Source organism: Pan troglodytes, chromosome 4 (genome assembly GCF_028858775.2).
Source record: "Pan troglodytes isolate AG18354 chromosome 4, NHGRI_mPanTro3-v2.0_pri, whole genome shotgun sequence".
Taxonomy (NCBI): domain Eukaryota; kingdom Metazoa; phylum Chordata; class Mammalia; order Primates; family Hominidae; genus Pan; species Pan troglodytes.
The window spans coordinates 83,677,525-83,703,859 of NC_072402.2; the positions used below are offsets into that span (position 1 = coordinate 83,677,525).

General features: G+C 35.0%; 1 protein-coding gene across 3 annotated transcripts in view; it reads right to left on the reverse strand.

The window, feature by feature from the left end:
- Window positions 1–26,335, reverse strand: part of LOC129143984 (uncharacterized) — a 320,066-nt gene that overhangs the window by 8,325 nt on the left and 285,406 nt on the right. The gene's annotated exons all lie outside the window — the stretch shown is intronic.

The following is a 26,335-nucleotide window of genomic DNA, read 5'->3' on the forward strand; positions in this document are numbered from 1 at the left end:
TAAAAGACAGTTCTTCTTTTTAAGGCTGAGTAGTATTCCATTATGTATACATACTATAGTTTTTAAACCATTTATTCATTGATGGGTACTTAGATTGTTTCTATACCTTGGCTATTGTGAATAATGCTGCAATGAACACAGATATGCAGACGTCTCACAAGGTGCTGATTTTATTCTCTTTGTGTATTTGTCCAATAGTGAGATTTTTGGATGATGTGATAGTTCTATTTTTAATCTTTTAGAAACCTCTATACTCTTTTCCATAATGGCTGTACCAATTTATCTTCCTACCGACAGCGTACATGAGTTTTCCTTCTCCACACTCTTAAATAGCACTTGTTATCTCTTGTCTGTTGTGTTCATCCTAACAGGTATAGGGTGATATCTCACTGTGGTTTTGATTTATATTTCCTTGATGATTAGCAATATTTAGTACTTTTTCATATACCTGTTGACCCTTTTTATGTCTTCTTTGGAAAAATGTCTGTTCAAGATTTTTGTCCACTTGTAGTTAGGTTTTTTTTCTTAATTACTATTAAATTGTTTGAGTTCGTTATATATTTTGCATATTAACCCCTCTTCAGACATATGGTTTTCAAATAGCTTCCCCCAATCCATACACTGCCCTTCCTTCTATTCATTGTTTTCTTTGTTGTGCAGAACCTTTTTAGTTTAATGTTGTTCCACTTAATTATATTTGCTTTTGTTATTTGAGGTTTTGGTGACATATCAAAAAATTATTACCAAAGCCAATGGCAATGATCTTTTCTTCTGTTTTTTCTTTGAGAGTTTTACAGTTTCAAATCTTTAAATGAAGGTATTTAATCAACTTTAAGTTAATGTTTGTATATGGTATAAGAAACGAGTCCAGTTTCATTCTTTTGCATGTTGCTATCCAGTTCTTCTAAAACCATTTATTGACAAGACAGTCCTTTCCTCATTGTGTCTTTTGGTGGCCTTGTTGAACATTAGTTGACCACACACGCTTGGATTTATTTCTGGGATCTCTATTCTGTTCCATTGGTCTATGCGTCTATTTAATTAAAGTACCATAATGTTTTAATTATAAGTGTGTAATATAATTTGAAATCAGGAAGTGTGATGAGTTTGTTTTTTTCTCAAGATTGCTTTCCCTAGTTGGGTTCTATTGAACTTCCATATAAAATTTTAATTTTTTTTCTATTTATGTGAAAAAGCCATTGGAATTTTAATAAAAATTTCATTGACTATGTAAAGTGCTTTGGGTAGAATGAACATGTTAACAATATTAAACCTTCCAATCCGTGAACACAAAATATCTTTCTATTTTTTGTGTCTACCTTAATTTTTTTCATCAACATTTTATAGTTTTCAGTGTACAAGTATTTTACTTCCTTTTATTCCTCAATATTTGTTATGTTTGAAGAATATATTGTTATTGGTGTATAGAAATGCAACTGATTTTTGTATGTTGATTTTATATCCTGCTACTTTACTGAACTTATGAACATATAAGCAAAATTTTACAATATATTAGCAAATATAATGCAAAAATATATAAAATACATAATACACCACGTCCAATTGTAGTTTATTCTGAGGATGTAAGTCTGGTTCAATAATTGAAAATCAATCAGTTTATTTTGTCATATGCTAAATCTAAGGAAGAAAAAAGATTATATCGATTGATGCAGAAAAGGAATTTAGCATATTACAAATAATAATAGCTTTTCATGAGAAAAAATCTGACTAAACAATAATTAAAATGGAATATACTTGACTAGAAAGGGAATTCATGCAAAACCCATTGCTAACATAATACTTAACAATGAATAACTGTAAATGTTCACCATAAGATCACAAACAAGGCAAAGATGGCCTCTCTTATTACTCCTATTCAGTATTGTACTGAAATATTAGCCAAACAAAAAGGGGGAGAGAGCAGAGTGTGGGGCGGAAGGAGATACTCACTGGAAAGAAATAAAAACTCATATTACTTGTTTTTATTAAGCATAGCACAGAAGTTTGATAATTTCAACAAAGAAAATAGAAGTTAAAGGCAATTAGTGGCCAATCTGACTTATGTACACAGAATCAAAGGTATATCACTTCCAATTTCAGTTTTTATAAAAATGCAAGTTTGGCTCAAAATACAAAAGTAAATTACTAAAATTTGTCATATTTTCAAATTAAAGGAACACATCATATACTTATTATACTAGATGTAGAAAAATAGCTTTTAATAAAAATGAATTCCCTTTACAGAAAAGTTAGCAAATTTAAGATTAGAAGTTAACTTTCTTAAGCTAGCAAAGATATGTACAAAAACACTATGTTACTACTTGGAAAGTTTTCTTGCAGATGTTGAAAACCAAAAAAGATATTCTAGAAACTGACTTTTATTGAACATTGCACTAGATGTCTTAGCCAGCTTATTAATGTGTGAAACAAAACTATGTTAATGGGAAAGTAGGATAAAAAATATTTTACTTTCAAATGATATAAGTGTATAATGATAATATTCAAAAGAATTTTCTATATCAAATTATTATAATTTATAGGATAATTCAGCAATTTGTTGGATACAAATTAAAAATGAAAAATCAAGTACAAATTAACAAAACTCAGTAATTCAATTTTTGGGTATATATCCAAAAGGATTGACAGCAGTATCTCAAAGAGATATGTGTACACTCATGGACACAGCAGCATTATTCACAACAGTCAAAAGGTAGAAGCATAAACAAAATGTGGTATAGACATACAATGGAATATTATTCAGCTTTTAAAAAGAAGGAAATTGGCTGGGTGCAGTGGTGCACACCTGTAATCTGAGCACTTTGGGAGGCCAAGGCAGGCAGATCACCTGAGGTCCGGAGTTCAAGACCAGTCTGGTCAACATGGTGAAATCCCGTCTCTACTAAAAAATACAAAAATTAGCCCAGTGGGTGGTGGTGGGTGCCTGTAGTCCCAGCTACTCAGGAGGCTGAGGCAGGAGAATTGCTTGAATCTGGGAGGCAGAGGTTGCAGTGAGCCAAGATGGCACCACTGTACTCCAGCCTGGGCGACAGAGCAAGACTCCATCTCAAAACAAACAAACAAATAAATAAATAAAATAAAAAGAAGAAAACTGCATACTATGCTAGGGTTAGGATTAGGGTTTACATAGATAAACTTGGTGGACATTATGTTAAGTAAAGTAATCCAGTTGTGAAAATACAAATATTTAATAATTTCATTTATATGAAATAACTAAAGCAGTCAAATTTATAGAGACAGAAAGTAGACTAGTGGTTGCTAGGTGCTAAGGGAATAGGTTATGAAGTAGAGTTGTTGTTTAATGGGTGTAGAGTTTCAGTATTGCAAGATGAAAATATAATAATTCTGATGATTGGTTTCACAATGTATAGATGTACTTAACACAACTGAACTATACATTTAAAAAAGTTAAGATTTTAAATTATATTTACATATATTTTAGCAACATTATTAAAAATCAAGTGCATTTCTATAAACCAGCAGTAAACATGTAGACACTGCATATTTTTAATAAGATAACACTTTTTTTTCAGAGTCATTGTTCTGCAAATCTCCCATGTTCACCTTTCAGAAAGGTATTGGAAAGAACATCCCTGGAGCTAAGCCATTCATATCATCTGCATAGGGCCCTCATATAGCGTCACTCCATTTATATATTTTTTTCAAAAATATCGTCTCTATGAATAAATCTAACAAAATCTATGAAAGGCCATATATGTGTGTAGGTAAATTATAAATTTTATCACACATCAAAAACAAAATAAATGATAAATGTAGATGTAAATATACATTTTCATATTCATGGGTTGAAATACTACATAAATGACTTTTCTCCAAGTTGATATACAGATTTAGCACAATTCAGTCAATACCATTTTTTCTGTGACATGTGCTTACATGAACTGACAATTTTTAAAATTTATGTAAAATTGCTATATAAAAATTCTTTTTCAAATTTATATAGAACTAAAGGAAAATAATAAACTCATAAAGGATCTGCACATACAGTGGTGTTATTATATGTGAGAATTTGCAGATTAACCTGAAAAAAGATTGAATTTTATAAATGAGAAGTATAAGAAGAGCACCATTTTAATATTGTGACAATTTAATATTATACTAAGTTGATATTCCCACCTGGTATTTCAAAGTGCAATAAAAAGATTGCTGGAAAATAATTGTGTATGTAGGGGGTTTCTTTCGATTTCTCTAAATTTATAATTTTTAATCTGTGGAAGGCAAAAATGATGTTTTTTCATCATCAGTTTTTGATGGTCAGAGGAAATGTTAAATAAGACATCATAGACATAATGTAATCATTGGTCAATTTTTTTGTATAAGGAAAATACTGAATATAATAAAAACTTTATACCTGGTGAAAAACAAACAAGCAACCAACACCACTAACCACAAATTTTTAAAGTCTTAATCTTTACAAACTTAACTTTTTGCTTATTTCAAATTGCACTTAGCTGAATTCATAATAACTCTTAAAATAACATACATTTTAATATTATGTAATCATTCTTCTCAGACTTTTTTTCCTTTCCTGACTGCATGTGTTATTCTTTACAAAATTCAAGTATATAAAACTTCTTTAAAAATATTTTTTAAATTAAATCTCTTTTATTTTAGCAAAATAAAATAAAATTTTAACAAATTCTAATGATGTTATTTTATCCATTTCAAAGAGAGCAAATGCAATAGGGTTCTCTAATATTAATTCACGTTATCTTAAAACTTCATATGAAGTATTAATTTGCTAAGGTTGCTGTAATACTATAGACTGGCTGGCTTAAGCAACAACACTTATTTTCTAATAGTTTTGAAGGCTGGAAATCCAAGTTCAAGGTGCTGGTGGGTTTGGTGTCTTTTAAGGTTTCTCTCTCTCTCCTTTGCTTGCAGATGGCAAGCAATCACCTTTTCTGTGTCCTCATATGGTCTATCTTATGTGCACTCAAATCCCTGGTGTCTCTTCCTCTTCTTCAAAGGATACCAGCCTTGCTAGATTAAAGCCTTATCCTAATAGCCACACTCTTTAAAGGCCCTGCCTCCAAAACCAGTCACATTCTGAGGTACCAGGAGTTAAGACCTTCAGCATAAAAACCTTAGGGGTGATCACAATTAAGTCAATAACATATGGGTATTTAAAGTTTAAACTCGTTGAATTTATTTCAGAGTTTTTAACCTCACTTTCTATTATGTCTCTTTTAATTCTATGCATATGGTTTAAAATTTAACAACAAAGAAACACAAATTAATTTTTATATCTTGCTGATGGATTTACTTAGGTTATTCTGAACTTGCAAGAAAAGTTTCAGTACAGGCTTACCTCATTTTATTGTGCTTTGCTTTATTATGCTTCACATAAAAAATCCAAAGCCAATTTTCAAATTGAAAGTTTCTGGCAACCCCGCCTTGAGCCAGTATATCAGTGCCATTTTTCCAACAATGTATGATCACTTTTTGCTTCTGTGTCAAATTTTTGTAATTCTTTCAATATTTCAAACTTTTTCTTTATTATTATATCTTTATGGTGATCTGTGATCAGTGATCTTTGATGTTACTATTGTGATGATTTTGAAGCACCACAAATCACCCCCATATAAGATGGCAAACTTAATAGGTAAATGTGTGTGTTCTTACTGCTCCACCCACTGGCCATTGTTCCATCTCTCTCCCTCTTCTCGGGCACCTCCTAGTCCCTGAGACACAATAATATTGAAATTAGGCCAATAACTCTACAGTGACTTCTGAATCTTCAAGTGAAAAAAAAATTTCATGTCTCTCACTTTAAATCAAAAGCTAGACATAATTAAACTTTTTCAAGAAGGCATATTGAAAGCTGACACAGGATGATCTGGATAAAATGGCAGATGGGAGACAGCACTAATGTGCAGCTCCCACTTGGATGGACAGAGCAACATCTGGAGACTCACATTGTGAACTTTTGCTCTAAGAACCACTGCAGGAACATACCAGGAAAACTGAAAGAATTCACAAACGCTTTGAAAGAAACAGTTTGCTGCTGCAAGTGCCACAAGACAGCCAAAAAACTGTGAGTTTTCAAAGTGTGAGAGGGGGAAAAGTTAGCCTCTGAAAACACATCCCCACTGGGGAACCTGAAAATCTACATCAAGGGAGAAGGGTTTAAACTTACCTAGAGCTGAAATGGATTTAGGGAGCCAAGTGAAATATAAAAGTAGAACAAGCAGTGGGAAGAACCTAGTGGGAGTCCAGTCCCCAGCTAGAACCCAGGGAAGCCATTCCTGGCCTTATTTTACAGAGGTCCTTGGGGAAAGGAAGGCAGCCAGGAAAATTGGGGAGGGGCCACAGGGTGAAGGAAGCTCCTAGCTGAACTTTGCAATAATGTCAATTGAGCATGAAATTTCCTGAACAGAATCTAGAAGGGTGAAAAGGAAGTGCAGATAGGAGCATAGAAACCACAGCTGAAGGTGCAGGGAGGCAGGGAGAGAGACAAAGCTGCAGCCCTGCTTGCTTTCTCAGTAGGGAGGCTTGTAGCTTTGGGCAAGATTTCTACCCTGCTCCCTGGCTGCCTGGATATTAACTCAGTGTGGTTGGGGGTGCACAGCAGGAGTGAGACTGGACTTGCTGGCTGCCTGGGAGCTGGGTGAGGCCTGTCACTGCCAGCTTTTCCCAGTTTCCCAAGTAACTGATATGACTCAGCAGAGGCAACCATAATCCCCCTGGGGACATAACTCCATTGGCCTGACCACCACACCCCCATCCCTCACAGGGTCTGCAGCAAGTCCTGCCCAAGAAGAGTCTGAGCTCAGATTCACCTCACCCTACCTGCACCTAATGGTTTTTCTCTACCATCTCTTGCAGCCAAAGACAAAAGACATAAATTCTTGGGAGCTCTATGGCCCTGGCCATTGCCTGAGTAACCTGAAAACTTATCCTGGCCAATGTAGGGCAAGATTATATCCCCCTTCTACTACTGCAACTTATGCTGTCTTGAAAGCACAACTTCCTGGCTGGAGACCAACCAACTCAAACCATAACAGCAACTCATAACAGAGCAGCCCTGTTCCAAGAAGAAGAAAACAACAGCTACTTCCACCACCTGCAACACTCTGGCTAACCAGGGGTTGCAAGTCTGTCCATTTGACAAATTCATTGCTAGTATAATCAGTATTTGGGGAAACCAGCACACTAAACAAAATTATAACCAAGGACTCCCACAGAATTCACTTCACTCCCCTGCCACCTCCACTACAGTAGGTGCTGGTATCCATAGCTTGGAGACCTGAAGATGGATCACATCCCCGGAATTTTTAATGACATTCCCTAGAACCACCCTGGACCTCAGTAGTCCTGCTGGGTGGCTGGACCCAGAAGAACAATAACAATCTGATATGGTTTGGCTGTGTCCCTATGCAAATCTCATCTTGAATTGTAACTCCCACAATTCCCACATGTTGTGGGAGGAACCCAGTGGGAGGTGACTGAATTATGGGTGTGGGTCTTTCCTGCATTGTTCTTGTGATAGTGAATGAGTCTCAGGAGAGCTTATGGTTTTAAAAAATGGGAGTTTCTCTGCACAAGCTGTATCTTTGCCTGCCACCATCCAGGTAAGATGTGACTTGCTCCTCCTTGCCTTCTGCCATGATTGTAAGGCCTCTCCAGCCACTTGGAGCTATGAGTCCAATTAAATCTCATTCTTTTGTAAATTGCCCAGTCTTGGGTTTGTCTTTATCAGCAGTGTGAAAATAGACTAATACACAATTACTGGTGTCTGGCTCTCAGGAAGCCCCATCACTAAGGGAAGGGGGAGAGCACCATATCAAGGGATCACCCTGTGTGACAAAAGAATTTGAACAGCAGTCCTTGAGTTCCAGATCTTTCCCCTGAAACAGTCTACCCAAATTAGAAGGAACCAGAAAAGTAATTCTGGTAAAATGACAAAACAAGGACTCCCAAAAGATCACACCAGCTCTCCAGTAATAGATTAAAACCAAGAAGAAATCTCTAAATTGTCAGATAAAGAATTTGGAAGGTTGATTATTAAGCTACTCAAGGAGGCACCAGAAAAAGGTGAAAAACAACTTAAGAAATTTTAAAAACAATACAGGATTTGGATGCAAAAGTCTCCAGAAAAATAGATATTTTAAAGAAAAGACAGACACAACTTCTGTAAAAGAGAGACATACTTAGAGAAATGCAAAATACACTGGAAAGTTTCAATAGAATCGAACAAGTAGAAGAAAGAATTTCAGGGCTTGAAGACAAGTCTTTCAAATTAACCCAATCCAACAAAGAAAAAGAAAAAAAATTAAATGAACAAAGCCTCCAGTAAATTTGGGATTATATTAAATAAGCAAACATAAAAATAATAGATGTTCCCAAGGAATAAGAGAATTCTAAAAGTTTGGAAAACTTATTTGAGGAAATAATTGAGAAAAACTTCTCTGGTCTTGCTAGAGATCTAGACATTGAAATACAAGAAGCTCAAAGAGTTACTATGAAATTCATTGTTAAAACATCATCACCATGGCACGTAGTCATCAGGTTATCTAAAGTCAAGATAAAGGAAGGAATCTTAAGAGCTGTGAGGAAAAAAAAAGCACCAGGTAACCTATAAAGAAAAACCTATCATATTAAAAGCAGATTTCTCAGCAGAAACCTTGCAAGCCAGAAGGGATTTGAGTCCTATCTTTAGCCTCCTTAAACAAAATAATCATCAGACAAGAATTTTGTATCCAGTGAAACTAAGCTTTATACATTGAGAGATAAAATTTTTTTTCAGAAAAAGAAATGATGAGAGAATTCACCACTGCCAAACCAGCACTACCAGTAATGCTAAAAGGAGTTCTAACTCTTGAAGCAAAACCTCAAAATACTCCAAAATGAAACCCTGTTAAAACATAAATCTCACAGGACCTACAAAAAAACAGTAACACAATGAAAAAAATATCAAGGTATTCAGGCAACAACTAGCATGATGAATAGAACAGTACCTCATATCCCCACACTAATATTGAATGTAAATGGCTTAAATGCTCCACTTAAAAGATACAGAATGGCAGAATGGATAAAAATTCACCAATCAAGTATCTGCTATCTTCAGGAGACTCACCTAACACAGAAGGACTCACATAAACTTAAGGTAAAGGGGTGAAAAAAGATAGTCCATGCAAATGGACACCAAAAGCAAGCAGGAGTAGCTATTCTTACACCAGACAAAGCAGATGTTAAAGCAACAACAGTTTAAAAAGACAAAAGGGACATTATATAATGATACAAGGACCAGTCCAACAGAAAAACATCACAATCCTAAGTATCTATGTGCCTAATACTGGAGCTCTTAAATTTATAAAATAATTACTACTAGAGCTAAGAAATAAGGCAGACAGCAACACAAAAATAGTGGGGGACTTCAATACTCTGCTGACAGTATTAGACAGGTCATCAAGACAGAAAGTCAGCAAAGTAACAATGTACTTAAACTATACCCTAGAATAAATGGACTTAACAGATATTTACAGAATATTCTATCCAACTATTGCAGAGTATGCATTCTTTTAATCAGCACATGGAACATTCTCCAAGATAGATCATGTGATAGGCCACAAGAAAAGTCTCAATAAATTTAAGAAAATTGAAATTATATCAAGTACTCTCTCAGATGACAATGGAATAAAATTGAAAATTAATTCCAAAAGGAACCCTCAAAACTATACAAATATATAGAAAATAAATAATATCCTCCTGAGTGATCTTTGGGTGAATGATTAAATCATAATGGAAATTTTAAAATTATTTGAAGTTAATGATAATAGTGGTGCAATTTTTCAAAACCTCTGGAACACAGCAAAAGCAGTGTTAGAGAAAATCTCACATCAATAAATGCCTACATCAAAAGGTCTGAAGGAGCACAAATAGCCAACCTAAGTTCACACATGAAAGAACTAGAGAAACAAGAACAAACCAAATCAAAAGCCAGCAGAAGAAAATAAATAACAAAGATCAGAGTAGGATGAAATAAAATTGAAACAACAACAACAAAAATCAAATGATAGATGATATGAAAAGCTGGTTCTTTGAAAACATAAACAAAATCAACAGATCATTAATGAAATTAACCAAGAAAAGAAGACAAAAATCCAAATACACTCAATTAGAAACAAAATTGGAGATATTACAACCAATAGAAATGCAAAAGACCATTCAAGGCTACTATGAACACTTTTACACACAAAAGTAGAAAAGCTAGAGGAGATGGATAAATTCCTAGAAATGTGCAATCCTCCTAGATTAAATCAGGAAGAAACAGAAACTCTGTATAGACCAAATAAAAAGTAGGAAGATTGAAACAGTAATAAAATAAATTGTCAACAAATAAAAATCCAGGACCAGGTAGATTCACAGCTAAATTCTATAAGACATTCAATGAAAAATTTGTACCATCCTACTGAAACTATTCCAAAAGATAGAGAAAGAGGGGAACCTCCCTAAATCATTCTATGAAGTCAGTATCACCCTAATATCAAAACTAGGAAAGGACATAACAAAAAATGAATATTACAAACCAATATCTTTGATGAAAATCCTCAGAAAAATAGCTAACCAAATCCAACAGCATATCAAAAAGATAATACACCATGATCAGGAGGGTTTCATACCAGGAATGCAGGGTTGGTTTAACATACACAAGTCAATAAATGTGATATACCACAGGAACAAAGGTAAAAACAAAAATTATATGATCATCTCAGTAGATGCAGAAAAAAACATTTGATGAAATTCAGCATCCCTTTATGATTAAAATCCTCAGCAAAATCATCATAGAAAGGGCATGCTTTAACGTAATAAAAGCCATCTATGACAAACAAACAACCAACATTATATTGAATAAGGAAAAGTTGAAACCATTTTCCCTGAGAACTGGAAGAAGACAGGATGCCCATTTTCACCATTTCTATTTAACACAGTACTGGATGCCCTAGCCAGAGCAATCAGAAAAGGGAAAAAAAATGAAGGGCATCCAAATCGGTAAAGAGGAAGTCAAACTGTGGCTGTTCATCAATGATATGATCCTATACTTAGAGAACCCTAAAAGCTCATCCAAAAAGCTTCTAGATCTGATAAATGCATTCAGTTAAGCTTTAGGATATAAAATCAATGTACACAAATTGGTAGCACTGCTATACACTAGGAGTGACAAAGCTGAGAATCAAATCAAGAACTCAAACCCTTTTATAACACCTGCAAAAAAAAACCATAAAATATTCAGGAATATATCTAACTCAAGAGGTGAAAGATCTACAAGGAAAGCTATAAAACGTTGCTGAAAGTAATCATAGATGACACAAACAAAAGGAAACACTTCTCATGCTCATGGATGGGTAGAATCAATACTGTGAAAATGACCATACTGCCAAAGCAATCTATAAATTCAACTCCCATCAAATACCATTATGATTTTTCACAGAACTAGAAATAAACAATCCTACAATTTATATGGAACCAAAAAAGACCCCAGATAGCCAAAGCAAGACTAAGCAAAAAAACAAATATGAAGGCATCACATTACCCAACTTCGAACTACACTACAAGTCTATAGTTACCAAAACAGCATGGTATTGGTATAAAAATTGGTATAAAAATAAGCAGGTAGATGAATGGAACCAGATAGAGAGCCCAGAAATAAAGCCAAATACTTACAGCCAACTGATCTTCAACAAAGCAAACAATAATATAAAGTGCAGAAAAGACAGGTCTTCTGCTGATGAATTCCCCCAATTTCAGTTTTCTGAGAAAGTTTTTATTTCTACTTCACTTCTGAATAATAATTTTAGTAGTTAGATAATTCCAGGTTAACTTTTTAAAAATGTTTAACATATTAAATATTGTAGTTTTCTTTTTTCTAGCTTGCAAATTTTCTGTCATGAAGCCGGAGATTTCAAATTCCTCTAGTGTCTTTTTGTTTCCACTCTTGACTTCTCTAAGTTTTCCTTTCAAGAGTTTGCGTCTTGAGGCCCTTTCATCTATAATCCACTATTATTATACTAGAGCCTTGTTAGTGTCGTGCTAATGTATGATGAATGGTGAAAGAACATGCCTGTTAAATCTGTCTTTCAATGGGTTTATGCTTCTTGTCTATAACCTTCACAAGTGCTTCTTCTTGCAACTTTCTCTTCATTCCCACCTCAGATGAGGCAAAAAGGATATATATCTCCTACGTACAGATAGCAGCAGGTTAAATTTTAGTATAGTACATTGGAACTTATGATTCTAACTTTTGAAAGTAGAGTGTTACTATCTATAGTTGCAGTCAAATGGTAGTTGGGGTAGAAGTCACCTTAAAGATTTTTTTAATGTTATGCCTGACTATGAATTATGGTAATAAGCTGGGTCCTCAGTAGAGACCATTGGTTAAATTATATAAATGTGACCTCTACCTATAACCAGGAATTTCTTGTAGTGTGATGACCTGGTTTGAAGGTCAAGGATATCACATTTTCTTACCTGGTCTTAGAAGTTATGGAGCATCCCTTCAACCACATTATGTTTCTAATAATTGGGTGATTAACTCAATCCTATATTTAGTAGGAAGGAAATTAGATTCTAACTCTTAAAAGAAGTATCAAATAATTTGTGTATTTATTTTAAACACTCCATACATACTTTACACTCCATTTTGTGTATATATTAGCTTAGAACATCTAAATTAATCCAATAATGTCTTCTAGAATCTTCTATTTCCTATCTATTGCACAATGCTATCAATGTTCCCCAAATTCTTTTATATTCCCTCATGCTCTGTTGTAACATAAAACGGATCACTGATTATTCATACACTTAATATGAATAGTTCACATTTGTTTATAGATTTCTTCTCCGTTTGTTAATGACCTTTTTTGTTTGTACTTATATCTAAGGGCAAATACAGATTTCCAGTACTTCTATATTCCCAAAGAATTGCTGATTTAATGTAATTTTATTTTAATACTTCACTTCATTCTCTCTTGGCTGCTTAGCTTTCTTTTCTACTTCAAATTTCAGTTCTGTATTCACCAGGATATTCCTCAAAAGAAAACTGTAAATCAGGGTCACACTACTTGTCATTTAATAGGACACACACACACATACATACACACATGCTCACCTGACTGTTTTGTTTTACATGGTCTTCTTCCTTGACATTGTAATACATATAGACATTATCGTTTTGTAATTATTTTAATACTTATCTATAGTATTTCATATCTGCCATAGTGTTGAATATATATAATGAGATATTCTCAAGAAAAATTCCCTGTCATATATGAATAACAAAAACAAAATGGCACAAATATTCCGTAGGATGGTAATACATGTTTTTATTTTATAAAATTTTAATGACTTTAATGAGAAATAATTTTCATAATATACAATTTACCTAATTAAAATGTTCAGTGGTTGTTAGTATATTCTCAGAATTGAGCAACCATCACCCACAATAAATTTTAGAACACTTTAACAACCTCCAAAGGAAACTCCTTACCCATTAGTTGTTATTCAAAAATTACCCAAACTTCCTAGTCTTGAGCAAATATGAATCTTCCTGTGTCTATAGATTTGCCTCTTCTGCATTTTTTTATTTTGAGGGGGAGTCTCGCTGGGTAGCTTAGCCTGGAGTGTAGTGGCACTATCTTGGCTCACTGCAACCTCCGCCTCTCAGGTTCAAGCGATTCTCCCACCTCAGCCTCCCGAGTAGCTGAGATTACAGGTGTGCGCTACCAGGCCTGGCCAATTTTTGTATTTTTAGTAGAAACGGGGTTTCACCATGTTGGCCAGGCTGGTCTCAAACTCCTGACCTCAGGTGATCCACCTACCTCGGCCTCCCAAAGTGCTGTGTTTACAGGGCGTGAGCCACCACGCCCGGCCTGAATATTTTATATAAGTAAAATTATACAATATGTGGTCTTTGGAGGTCTGACTTCCTTCATTTAGCATACTGTTTTCAAAATTCATCTCTGTTGTAGCATGTGTCAGTGTTTCATTTTCATGTCTCGATAATATTAAATTCCTAGTAACTTTTATAAACAATTTAAAGTCTATTTTTGACTGAAATTATTATAGTAACTCAGTCTTCTTTATTGTTGCATGATAAAGCTTGCTCCATCCTTTTACCTTTAGCCTAATTGTATTTTTTTATTTAAAGTGTTTCCATTAGAAAGCAGAGTTGAATCTTGTTTTTATTGCCAAGTGTATTAATCTCTGTCTTTTATAATTATCAAATTACCTTAGCCATTTTCTTTACTTTCTGTATGTATTTGAATTACTGTTTTGAGTCACTTGATTTCAACCTGAAGAATATCCTTTACTATTTCTTCTAAAGCCAATCTAATAGCAGCAAAAGCTCTGTGGTGTTTTGTTTTGTTTTGTTTTGTTTTGTTTGAGACAGAGTCTCACTCTGTCACCCAGGCTGGAGTGCAATGGTGTGCTCACTGCAACCTCTGCCTCCCAGGTTCAAGTGATTCTCCTGCCTCAGCCTCCGGAGTAGCTGGGATTACAGGTGCCGCCACCACACCTCGCTAATTTTTGTATTTTTAATAGAGATGGGGGTTTCACCATATTGGCCAGGCTGGTCTCGAACTGCTGACCTTGTCATACACCCAGCTCGGCCTCCCAAAGTGCTGGGATTATAGGTGTGAGCCACCGCACCTGCCAAAATCTCTGTTTGTTAAAATTTTTCTAGTGATGTCCTTTTTGTCTTTATTTTTGAAAGATAGTTTTCTGCAGATAAGATACTTGATAGCCTTAACTTTCTTTGATATAAATGTATTCCCAATGATTTCTAGACTCTATTGTTTTTCCTGCTAAGAAGTAAGGTGTTATTTTATTAGGGTTTCCTTATACCTGAAGAGTGATTTTTCTGTGTTGTTTTCGGGACATTGTCTTTAGCTTTCTATATTTTTACTATGCTGTGTCTGGGCGAGACAACCCTTCGGCTTTTCCTACTTAGCATTTTTTAAATCTTCTTTGGTATATAAATTAATGTTTGCATCATAATTTTGTAAGTTTTGCCCTATAATTCTTCAAATTTTTTTCTGCTTCTTATCTCCCTCTTGTCCTTTGTGCTTCTATGATGTGTATGTTGGTGTATTTCTCTGGAACTCTCTTCACTTATCTTCATTCTTTTCTCCTGTCTTCTTCAGATTGCATAACCTACAAGGATCGATTTATGCCTTTTGCTTAATCTTTTATTTTATTTTATTTTATTTTTTGAGACAGAGTCTCGCTCTGTTCCCCGGCTGGAGTGCAGTTGCACTATCTCGGCTCACTGCAACCTCTACCTCCTGGGTTCAAACGATTCTCCTGCCTCAGCCTCCCAAGTAGCTGGGACTACAGGCGCACACCACCATGCCCAGCTAATTTTTGATTTTCAATAGAGACAGGGTATCACCATGTTGGCCAGGATGGTCTCAATCTCTTGACCTTGTGGTCTGCCAGCCGTGGCCTCCCAAAGTACTGGGATTACAGGCATGAGCCACTGCCCCCGGCCAATCTTTTATTTTTTTATTGTATGGTCAAATCTGCCAGTTGAGCCCCTCTAGCTAATTGTTAGCTACTATGCTTTTTAATTCCAGAATTTCTACTCATTCCTTTTTGTAACTTCAATTTTTCTAATTGATATAATGTATTTGATAAGGTATTGTCATCATATCTTTCTTTTTCTTTTAAGCATGGTGTCATTTAGTTCTTTGAAAATTTACAATAGCTATTTTGCTTTTGTCTGCTGAGTTGAGATTGGGGCCCCATTAAAGACAGATTTTACTTTATTTCATAGGTATACATTGCTCTTTCTTGTTTATTTGCATTTCTCATAATTTGTTGATAGAGATTTAATATTTTAGATAACATATTACAGTAATTGCAGATTCTATTACCACTTCCCATCTTGCTCCTCATCTAGGGCTTGTTGTGGTTGCTATTGCCTACTTAATTTGTTTAGTGACTTGGGTGGAAAATTTTAGTTAAGCATATTTCCCAAGCAGGGTGCCCACTCTGATGCCATCTTCAGAGGTCATAGCCTTGGACTTGCACACAGTCACTTTGGGATAATGTTGGGGTTCACAGGTCTGCTTTTGAAAGTACACTGTGATATTTCTGTAAATCTACCTACCTCTGTTGGTATCACATGCAGCTATAGTTTTCATTACTTCCCAACTGGCTTCTCTCTTGTTTTTCACAATGTCCTCAGATAGAAATTGTTCCACAGTCTGATCAAAATTTTGATGCCTCTTCGTGGGTCTTCCGTTATGCTACTCTTTGAGGTTTGTTCTGACTCAGTGAGGAACTGTTATTAGCAATCTCTTTCCCCAGTTCTCAGTTATCTCTGGTAAACCTTTAATTTATATCAAGTTTAGCTTGTTACCTTATGGAGTTATCAGTCTATTCTCAATTTTTTTTTAACCACCATTGTGTTCTAGAGTGTAATTGGGCTTATTTTTCCCCAACTCTGTCCCAAATAACATCAGTTCTGTGGGGTTCTCCCTGCGCAAACACTCATTGCCACTTTTCCAGATCAAGACATAGATACAGCGACCCGCTTCTCTTGGCGTGACACTTCTTATAAGTGGGATCCTACCAAAGGCCCTAGCTTATGGTCTTTAGGGCTTGCCTCTCCAAGCCTGTAACCTCAATCCTACTATGAGCTACAGGAGATCTATTTGTGTCTTCATATACTCAGCCTGCCATGTCTAAGATGAAACTTCCACCCTACAGATGGGGCTAGGTGGAAGAAGAGAGTCCAGGCCTTTTCAGCTGTTCTTGCCTTAATGAGAACTTCTGCCAAATGAAGTGATGGTAAATAAAAAAAGGCTGATGGTTTGTTTCTTGGGGGAGATCCTTACCTGATGACTCATTGCTGGGAGAACAGGAAGTCCTGTGTTCTTGGATACACCTGCAAAAGTGGAAAATTCTGCATGCTGAGCTTGTGAGCAGGAAGAGTGGGTCATGGCTCAAATGCCATAGATTCACTATTCTTAGCAAGATTTGATCGACTTGCTTGAATAAATGCTCTTTTTATATTTGCTGTATTCCATTAGGGTAATTTCTAGAGTTTTATAAACGGCAAGCTTATAAATTTACCATTTTCACTAGTTATGCTGTTTCACTAGAGAATGTGTCTGCATTGATATATATGCCACCATTCTAGAAGTTATAAAGCTCTCATAGAAATGTGTTGAAATAGTTTACTTGCAAGGGCATCTGTTGATTTTCAAACACAATGTAAGACTAGATTTTCCACTTTTCTTTTATTTCTGCATCCATACATGGACAGCTGGTACTCTCAATTCTGCACCAGATGGAATGAAGGCTACTGTATGACTCTCTGGATAATGGTACCTATATTCCTGTGTTGACTCTTTCAACTTTCCTCTTTAGTACTTTGTGAAAAGAAAATTGTAATTTTAAAGAACCTTTCATTCCCCTAGGATAAAGGATGTAAATGGCCCCCAATGAATATAAAGAATAAGTATATGATGATAGTTTAGTTTCTGAAAAATGAAGAAAAGAATACTATTTCAGTGAGTGAGTCCTTTTATCAAAATATCAAATAATTGACTTTCTGGCACTATCTTCATTCTTTCTAGTATCCTCAAGGTAAATCTACAAAAAATGATGTCTATTTAGTTTACTGAATCCTATGTATAAAATGTAATGACTAACTCTTTGTATCTCCAGCAGAGTTGAGTCATAGGGTGAAATTTTGTGCTGTATAAACCTAGAAGACATAAATCTAGTCATTTTACTGCACAGATTGGTAAACTGAGGTTCACAAAGACTAACTATTTTGCCCATGGTGACATAAATGGTTACTAACTGAAAATATGAGCTCATGAATCTGGGTTATGTTTTCTTCCCGCTACATCACTCTGCTTTACCAAAAATGTAGAACCACTTCTCTTTCCAAAAAACAAAATAATTCTGTTATTGTTGTCTTTTAGAAAATATATAGATGACACTTGGTGTAATTTATGGGCTCCAGGTAGTTATCCATCAGTGAGCAAAAAGAACCATATAGCTTCATGTGATTACACACAGAGTGATCAATAGCTACTGGTTACTTTTTTTTTTCACTTTTATTGCCTTGAGTATTATTGAAGAAGTCAAAATGTTATAGTTTATTAGAAGCAGAGAAGGGACACTTAATTCTGCATCTCTTGGTAGTTTCTGATATTACTATGATAGGTGAGTTTGGGGGAAGTTTTAGAAGGAGCAAAATTAAGTGCCCATATGACACTAATATTCTTTTCAGGGAATCCAGAGGTAAGAACTTGCCTATAGCTATATTTTTCTCATAGGTTTATCTGAAAAGGTAGGGACGCATAGCAGAGACTGTCCTAAAATAAGTAAGTTATATAATTTATTAAATTATTTATTGAAATCTATAATTCAGTAAATTTCCACCCTCTGTTTCCTTCTTTCTTCATTCTTAAAGAGTAAATCCTAATTTTTTATCAAAATTAATCTCTTAAAAATAATCAATTCCACATCACTGTTGCAAACTTAAGTCATTCTCATATATGTATTTAGACTTTTATCCTTCTAGTAGCTCAACTTTCAACATTTCTTCTACTTTTTTTCAGATCAGTTATGTATTCCTAGCCTACAATTAACCTTACAAATAATTTCCATTACTCTATAATGTATTTATTGAATAATATCCTTTTTGTAATAAGATGAGTACAGTGCATGCAAATATTCCTGGAAGTCAGTACTGAATGTGAACCACATAAACATATAGCATGAAAGCCAAACTCAAAGTGTCCTTCAGCCAAAGTCCCGTTATATGCATACATAAATTCTTGTGGCCATTCTAGCACCATCTGATATAAGAGAAATGTGATTGTGACAAAAAGGTGGACAGAAAGAAATAGTAATGTTAGCTAATTGCAGATAAATAGGTTATTTTGCAAAATTTATAAAAAATACATGCTCACGTGAGTACATTATTAATGCCCCCTCATGGGCCCATGTAAGAGAGTGGTCTTGAAGGTTAATCTGTATTAACCTTCTGTATTAACCTTTATCTTTCTGATAAAGATTCTTCTGCTTTTATTCACTCCCAACATTTTGGGAGAAGCATCTCTACTCATGTAACTCTTGAGAAACATCTCTACTCATTTGAACTCTTCCTGTGAAGGATGAGATTACATTTACTCTGGGACTTTAGCTTCTTAAATTATCTCTAATGTTACGGCATTATTCTCTTTATTTATAGGAATTAATCCTATTTATAAAATACAAACATAGTATTGTATCACATTCTTCATTTATTTAGAATGTATCACATTCTTCATTTATTGTATCACGTTCTTCATTTATTTACTTCCAATGCCTTCTATTGTTATTTAAATAAATCTGAAGTCCTTATCATCGTTTACAAAGCCCTGTCTTATCACTACAACCAAATCTCCTGTCCCTCACATTTGTTATTAAATATCCCAATCACACTACACTTATTTATGGTTCTTGAGAAACCTAGACGTGTTATAATCTCCTGGGTTTTTATCTATTTTTAATCTAACGTTCTTGGAAAGATTCCCCAGTTCTTCACAAGGCAATCTTCTACGTGCAGTGGATACCTATTTCTAAATGTTCTCCTAGACAGTTTCCGATGAGCACCCCAACATCATTAATCTCTCTGCAGTTATTTTAAACAGTATTTGCCACAATTTGAAATTAACTACATTATATGTATAATAGATCATTATATTTTTTTTTTCTGTGAGAGCAAGGCATTCTCTCTTATTAATCACTATTTCCTCAGTGCCTACACCAGTGGCTAAAATTCTAGTGATGTTGGATGAATAAATGAGTTAATAGCTACGGATATTTAGAAGATGGAGAGAAGTTATCACCTGAAGAAAATGTGCAGGGTAAGTTGAGAGACATTGCAAAGAGAAGGAAACAAAAGACTACAAATTCTAAGTAGTTTACATTGTGAAACAGGCGTGTCAAATTTACCTTTTTTCCACAGTTCACGCATACTTTGGAGATACTGTAGGTTTGGTTTCAGACTGTCACAATAAGTAAGTCATAAAACTTTTTAGATTTTCGAGTGCATATAAAACTATGTTTATACTATATTGTTGTCTATGAAGCATGTGGTAGAATTATATCTTTAAAAAGTACGTATCTTAATTTAAAAACAATTAATTGCTTAAAAAATACTATTATCTTAGCCTTTAGCACCTTGCAATATTTTTGCTGTTGCAGGGTCTTACCTCGATGTTGATTCCTGGCAAATGATCAGTGTGTTTGTTGCTGAAGGCCGTGGTGGCTTTGGCAATTTTTTACCATCAGACAATGAAGTTGCTGCACCACTGACAATTCCTTTTACAAGAGGTTGCCCTGTAGTACTTAGTGCTGGTTGATAGTAGTTTACCCACAGTAGAACTTCTTTTAAAGTTGGAATCAATCCTCTCAAACCCTGCTATTGCTCTATTATAGTCTATGTAACATTATAAATCTTTTGCTGTCATTTCAACAATATTCACAGCATCTTCATCAGAAGTAGATTCCATCTCAAGAAGCCTTTACTCATCCAGAAGAAGCAACTCCTCATCCATTCAAATATTATGATAAGATTGCTGCAATTCAGTCACATCTTCAGACTTCACTTTTAATTTTAGTTCTCTTGCTATTTCCACCACATCTGCAGTTACTTCATCCACTGAGGTGTTGAACCCTTCAAAGTCATCCATGAGGATTCAAATAAATTTTTCCAAATTCCTGTTAATATTGATATGTTAGCCTACTCCTATGAACCTTGAATGTTCTTAATGAATGTAGAATGGTGAATTATTTCCAAGAGATTTTTAATTTACTTTGCCAATATTTATTGGATAAATTCCTGTCTATGGTAGACATAGCCTTATGAAATATATTTCTTAATAATAAGACTTGAAAGTCAAAATTACTCCTTGATCCTTGGGCTGCAAAATGGATGTTGTGTGAGCAGGCATAAAAATAGCATTAATCTCATTGCACATGTCCATCAGAGCTTCTGGAAAAATAGGCGCATTGTCAATGAGCAGTAATATTTTGAAAGAAATATTTTTCTGTACAACAGGTCTCAAAAGTGGGCTTAAAATATTCAGTAAACCATGCTGTAAACAGATGGGTTGCCATCTAAGCTTTGTTCCTCCATTTATGGAGCACAAGAAGAGTAGACTTATCATCATTCTGAAAGGCTCTATGATTTTCAGAATGTTCAGAATGATAAATGAGTGTTGGCTTTAGTCACCAACTGTAATTGTCCCTAATAAGAGAGTCAGCTTGTTGTTTAAAACTCTCTTTCTTCTTGAATCTAAAATGCTGACTTTTTTCTGGGTGTAACACTCCTGGCAGCCAAATATGTCTTGTTATAAAGAGAAGATTTTGGGGCCAGTTCTTGTGGGTCTGGAGACAGAAACATTGGATAAAGTCATCAAGATCATAAATAACAACCCATATGGAAATGCAACCGACATCCTCACCACCAATAGAGCTACAACTTGGAAATATTCCCACTCGTGTGGTGGAAGTCAGAGAAGTTTGTGGACAAACTTTCAGAAGATTCTTAAAGCCATTCACCATCTCTTCAGTGGATATAGTAAACAATGACCAGCATTGCATTTTATTTAAAGATTGTCCCTCTAATCTTTCACAATGCTCCATTTCTGACTCAGTAATGAAAGGTCAGGGGTGGAAAATTGGGTAGAAGGTGGGTATTTAAAAAAGGTCTCTGATGCTATTGTAGTTCTACATGATGTGCTTCTGTCTTTGAGTCCTTTGCTTAATATTTGACGTGGATTTATTCTGCTGTAAGCGGAAGTGAATGCCACTAATCCAGTGCCTTTGCAAATGTTCTCATTTACCAGCTTCTGATCTTCCCTCATGGGAGACACTAATTTCTGTGGCAAACAGGTAACTTCTGAGTTAACTTTCTTTCCTTTAAGATACTTTCTTGAACATAATCTGTAGTAAGACTTCTACAAGGAAATGCCTGCCCACAGCTTCTGTGCAGTTACATGCTGTTCATCTGTGGTTCTCAGAAGGTCCCTGTGTCAGACACTTGTAATTTTTTCTTTCCAAAATATTGGGAAACATCATTTCACCAAAAGAGTCTGATAGTGGAATTTGCCAGGTGATGAAACTTGGATCTTGAAGCTTACTTTCATTCCTCAATTTTTTTTTTTTCTCCACCGTCAGAGACAACACAGCCTGGAACTAGAGGTCTAGAAATCTGAATAAATTTCCTAGAAACAAAACTGTTTATTTTTGCAAAGAGAAATTTCATTACTTTCCCATTCTGCTCCCAGATCAAATCTCCAATATTCATATTTCCTTCAATACTTGTCTATTTCTGTCTCTGTAAGAGCCCGTTTCACTATTGATGCTGTGCTCTCTGTCATCAATTGTTCTGATTTGGGGATATTCCATTCTTCCTGTAAGTGCTGATCTCATTTGTAATTGAAAGCCCCTTGTGCTTTCAATTTAAATGCTTCCTGATAAATAGGATCTGTTATTTCACTTGGTGTAGGGCATTTAAAAAAGAACTGTCCAATGCTGTTCTCTCACCTAGCATGTTCTTGGCCAGCTTCTTCACTCAATTCATTTTTCTTTTGTTCACCTGACTTTGCTACTGCTTGTCAGTTTATACGTAACCTGATTGGTTCTCTATCATTGCTGTTGCTACAGTTTTAACACTTCAGTCTCAAACTCTGGTCCTATAACTTAGAGCAGTCTCCAACCTTACTACCTTCTTCTGAAGTGTTTGGATTTGTGCTTTCTACTGGGTAAGCTGCATAATCTTTTCCTTAACCAAGAGTTCATTAATCTCCTTTTGATGTAAAAGGATTTGATTCTATTGCAACTTCTGGGAGCGTTTTTGTAGAGGATAAACTTCTTTCAGGTGGTATGCAAGAGCATTCTGGAGATAACTACTCTCTTTAAACACATTTTTTCCATCATTGTTCAATTGCACGACAACTTCATGATGGGATCTCATCGCCAGCATTGTCTTTTTTCAGCCTTTTGTTCTAGTCGATGATTTTCTTCAAAAACCATGCCTTCCCAGGTCCTAACAGTCTCCTTATGTTTCTATTAATTGTTCTTTAAATTCTTCTTTAGAACATCTTATTCTTTCTTGTTTATTGTTTTCAGCTCTGTCTGAATAAGGCTAATTCCTTCGGATTTTTTAATGGAACTATTTCTCCAGCTTATTTACTTGCACAGTGTACTTTTGTTTCAGTTTTCCTTTCTCCTCCTGGGATTTTTCCTTTATTTCAGTCAGTTTCTTTTTCAGATTTTCAGTTTTTTCTGGTCCTTGCCTCTGCTCTTGCTTTTCCTTTTCCTTTTGTCCTTTCCCTTTGACAGCTATCTTGGCGTCTCCAGTGGCCTCACTGTTGTCCTTGACCAGCCACTGACACTCAGGCTGGCTTTTTCTCTAAGAAAAGCTGCATTTAAAGTGAGTAAATGTTCCCTCTGGGTCATTCCCATGCATAAAGAGTGCCTCTGCACCTGACATGGCTGGGGCACAGGGGTAAGGTAGATCACACCAGTGCAATGTATGTGCAGTGAGTATGCAAGTGGTACAGGTGCCTGAGCCTGCCCAGGATAGGTCACACTGGGTGGGCAGTCCTGCTTATCCTTTGAGCTTTGAAACCAGACATTGACTTCTCCTCTCTAGCTATTTAAGTCCTAGATGGCATCGTCTTTCAATAGAAGACTATTTCATCTCCGTTGAAAATCTGTTGTTTATTGTAGCCACTTTCTTCAATGATCTCAGCTAGATCTCTGGATAACATGTTGTAGCTTCTACATCAGCACTTACTGCTTCTTCTTGCACTTTTATCTTATGAAAACACCTTTTTTCTTTAAACCTCAAGAACTAATCTCTGCTAGCTGCAAAGGTCTCCAGATTCCTCATCTCTCTCCGCCTTTCAATAATTGAAGAGAGTTCAAGCTCTGTATCAAGCTTTGGGTTAAGGGAATATTAAGGACGGTTTGATATTCTATCCACACTACTAAACCTTTCTCCATGTCAGCAATAAGGTTGTTTTGCTCTCTTAACATGTGTGTCTTCACTGAAGGAGAACTTTCCTTCAAAAACTTTTTTTTCTCATTCAAAATTTGGTTAACTATTTGGTGCAAGAGGCCTAGTTTTCAGCCTATGTCAGCTTTCTTTTTTTAATAATTGCAATTTTTATTTTAGATATGAGGGTACCTGTGCTTGTTTGTTACATGGGTATGTTATGTGATGCTGAGGTTTAGATGTCAAGTTCTTGAATGCATGGATCATGATGTTTTTAATCTTTGTCAACCCAGTGTTCATCATAGTGCATGATATATGATAGGTATTCAATAAATCTTGGTTAAATTAATGGGATTTTATTTTATTTTATTATTATTTCAACAGTTTTGAGGGAACAGGCAGTGTTTGGTTACATGGATAAGTTCTTTAGGTGTGATTTCTGAGATTTCAGCGCATCTATTACCCAAGCAGTGTACACTGCACCGAATGCATAGTCTTTTATCCCTCACCACACTCCCAACCTTACCCCCAAGTTCTCGGAGTCCATATATCCTTCTTATGCCTTTGCATCCAAATATCTTAGCTCTCACTTCCAAGTGAGAACAAATAATGTTTGGTTCTCAATTGCTGAGTTACTTTACTTAGAAAAATGGTCTCCAACTCCATCCAGGTTGCACGAATGCCATTATTTTATTTCTTTTTTTGGTTGAGTAGTATTTTATGGCATTTATATATCACAATTTCTTTATCCACTCATTGGTTGATGGGCATTTAGGTTGGTTCCATATTTTTGCAATTGTGAATTGTGCTGCTATAAACATGTGTGTGCAAGTGTCTTTTTTATATACTGACATCTTTTCCTCTAGGTAGATATTCACTAGTGGGATTGCTGGATCAACTGGTAGTTCTACTTTTAATTCTTTAAGGAATCTCCACACTCTTTTCCATAACAGTTGTACAAGTCTACATTTCCACCAACAGTGTAAGAATGTTTCCATTTCACCACATCCATGCCAATATCTATTACTCTTCGATTTTTAAATTATAGCCATTCTTGCAGGAGTAAGGTGGTATCACATCGTGGTTTTGATTTTCACTTTTCTTGATAATGATGTTGAACATTTTTTCATGTTTGTTCACCATTTGTATATCTTCTTTTGAGAATTGTTATTCATGTCTTTAACCCACTTTTTGATGAGTTTTTTTTTTCTGATTTGTTTGAGTTCCTTGTAAATTCTGGATATTAAGCTATGTATTAATGCAAATACATAATTTGCAAATATTTTATCTCACTCTGTGGGTTGTCTGTTTACTCTGCTGATTATTTCTTTTGCTGTGCATCAGCTTTTCAGTTTAATTAAGTCCCAACTATTTATCTTTGTTTTTGTTAAATTTGCTTTTGGATTCTTGGTCATAACCTCTTTGCCTAAGCCAATGTCTAGCAGAGTTTTTCAGATGTTATCTTCTATCTTCTATAAGGTGAAAGATGAGGATCCAGTTTCATTATTCTATGTGTGACTTACCAATTATCCCAGCACCATTTGTTGAAGCAGTAGAGTGTTATTTAAAGGAATACAGAATAGTTTAAAATACTGAAATTCCTGAAATTATCTTTATAAAGCAATATACTTAATATGCTAAGAGAGAAGAAAAATAGAATTATATGTAACCTTACAAATATGGTTGATCTATCTATCTATCTATCTATCTATCTATCTATATCTATCTCCATTTCTGTATACATACCTAGCTATGTATCTCATATTTATTTAAGTACATTAAGTATAAATAAGTTAAAGAAACTAATTAGAAAAGTTCCTAGAGTGGATGAAATTTAGACTTAATTATATGTTGTCTATAAAACCCACTTTAACTATAAGGACATTTTTAGGAAAGGAGAAAAGGGATAAAAGATATCATAATATGATGACTAATTTAAAAAGGAGTAGTTGCTCCATTAATTTCAGACAAAGTGGACCTCAGTTCAAGAACAGTCATCAGGAATAAAGAAACAGTGACATAATCATATGTGATCAATTTTCCATGAAGACCTAGCAATCTACGATATATGCATCTAACAACAGGGCATCAACAGATAGAAGTGATGGACATAATTTGAAAAAAAAGTGCAAGAAAAAAATGGACTAATTGACCTGTATAGTTAGAGATTTCAACATCTCTTTTTCAGTAATTAATAGAACAAGTGGGCAGAAAATGAGTATTGATTATCAGTTAACGTAATTGTATTGGCATTTATAGAATACTTCATTGAACAAC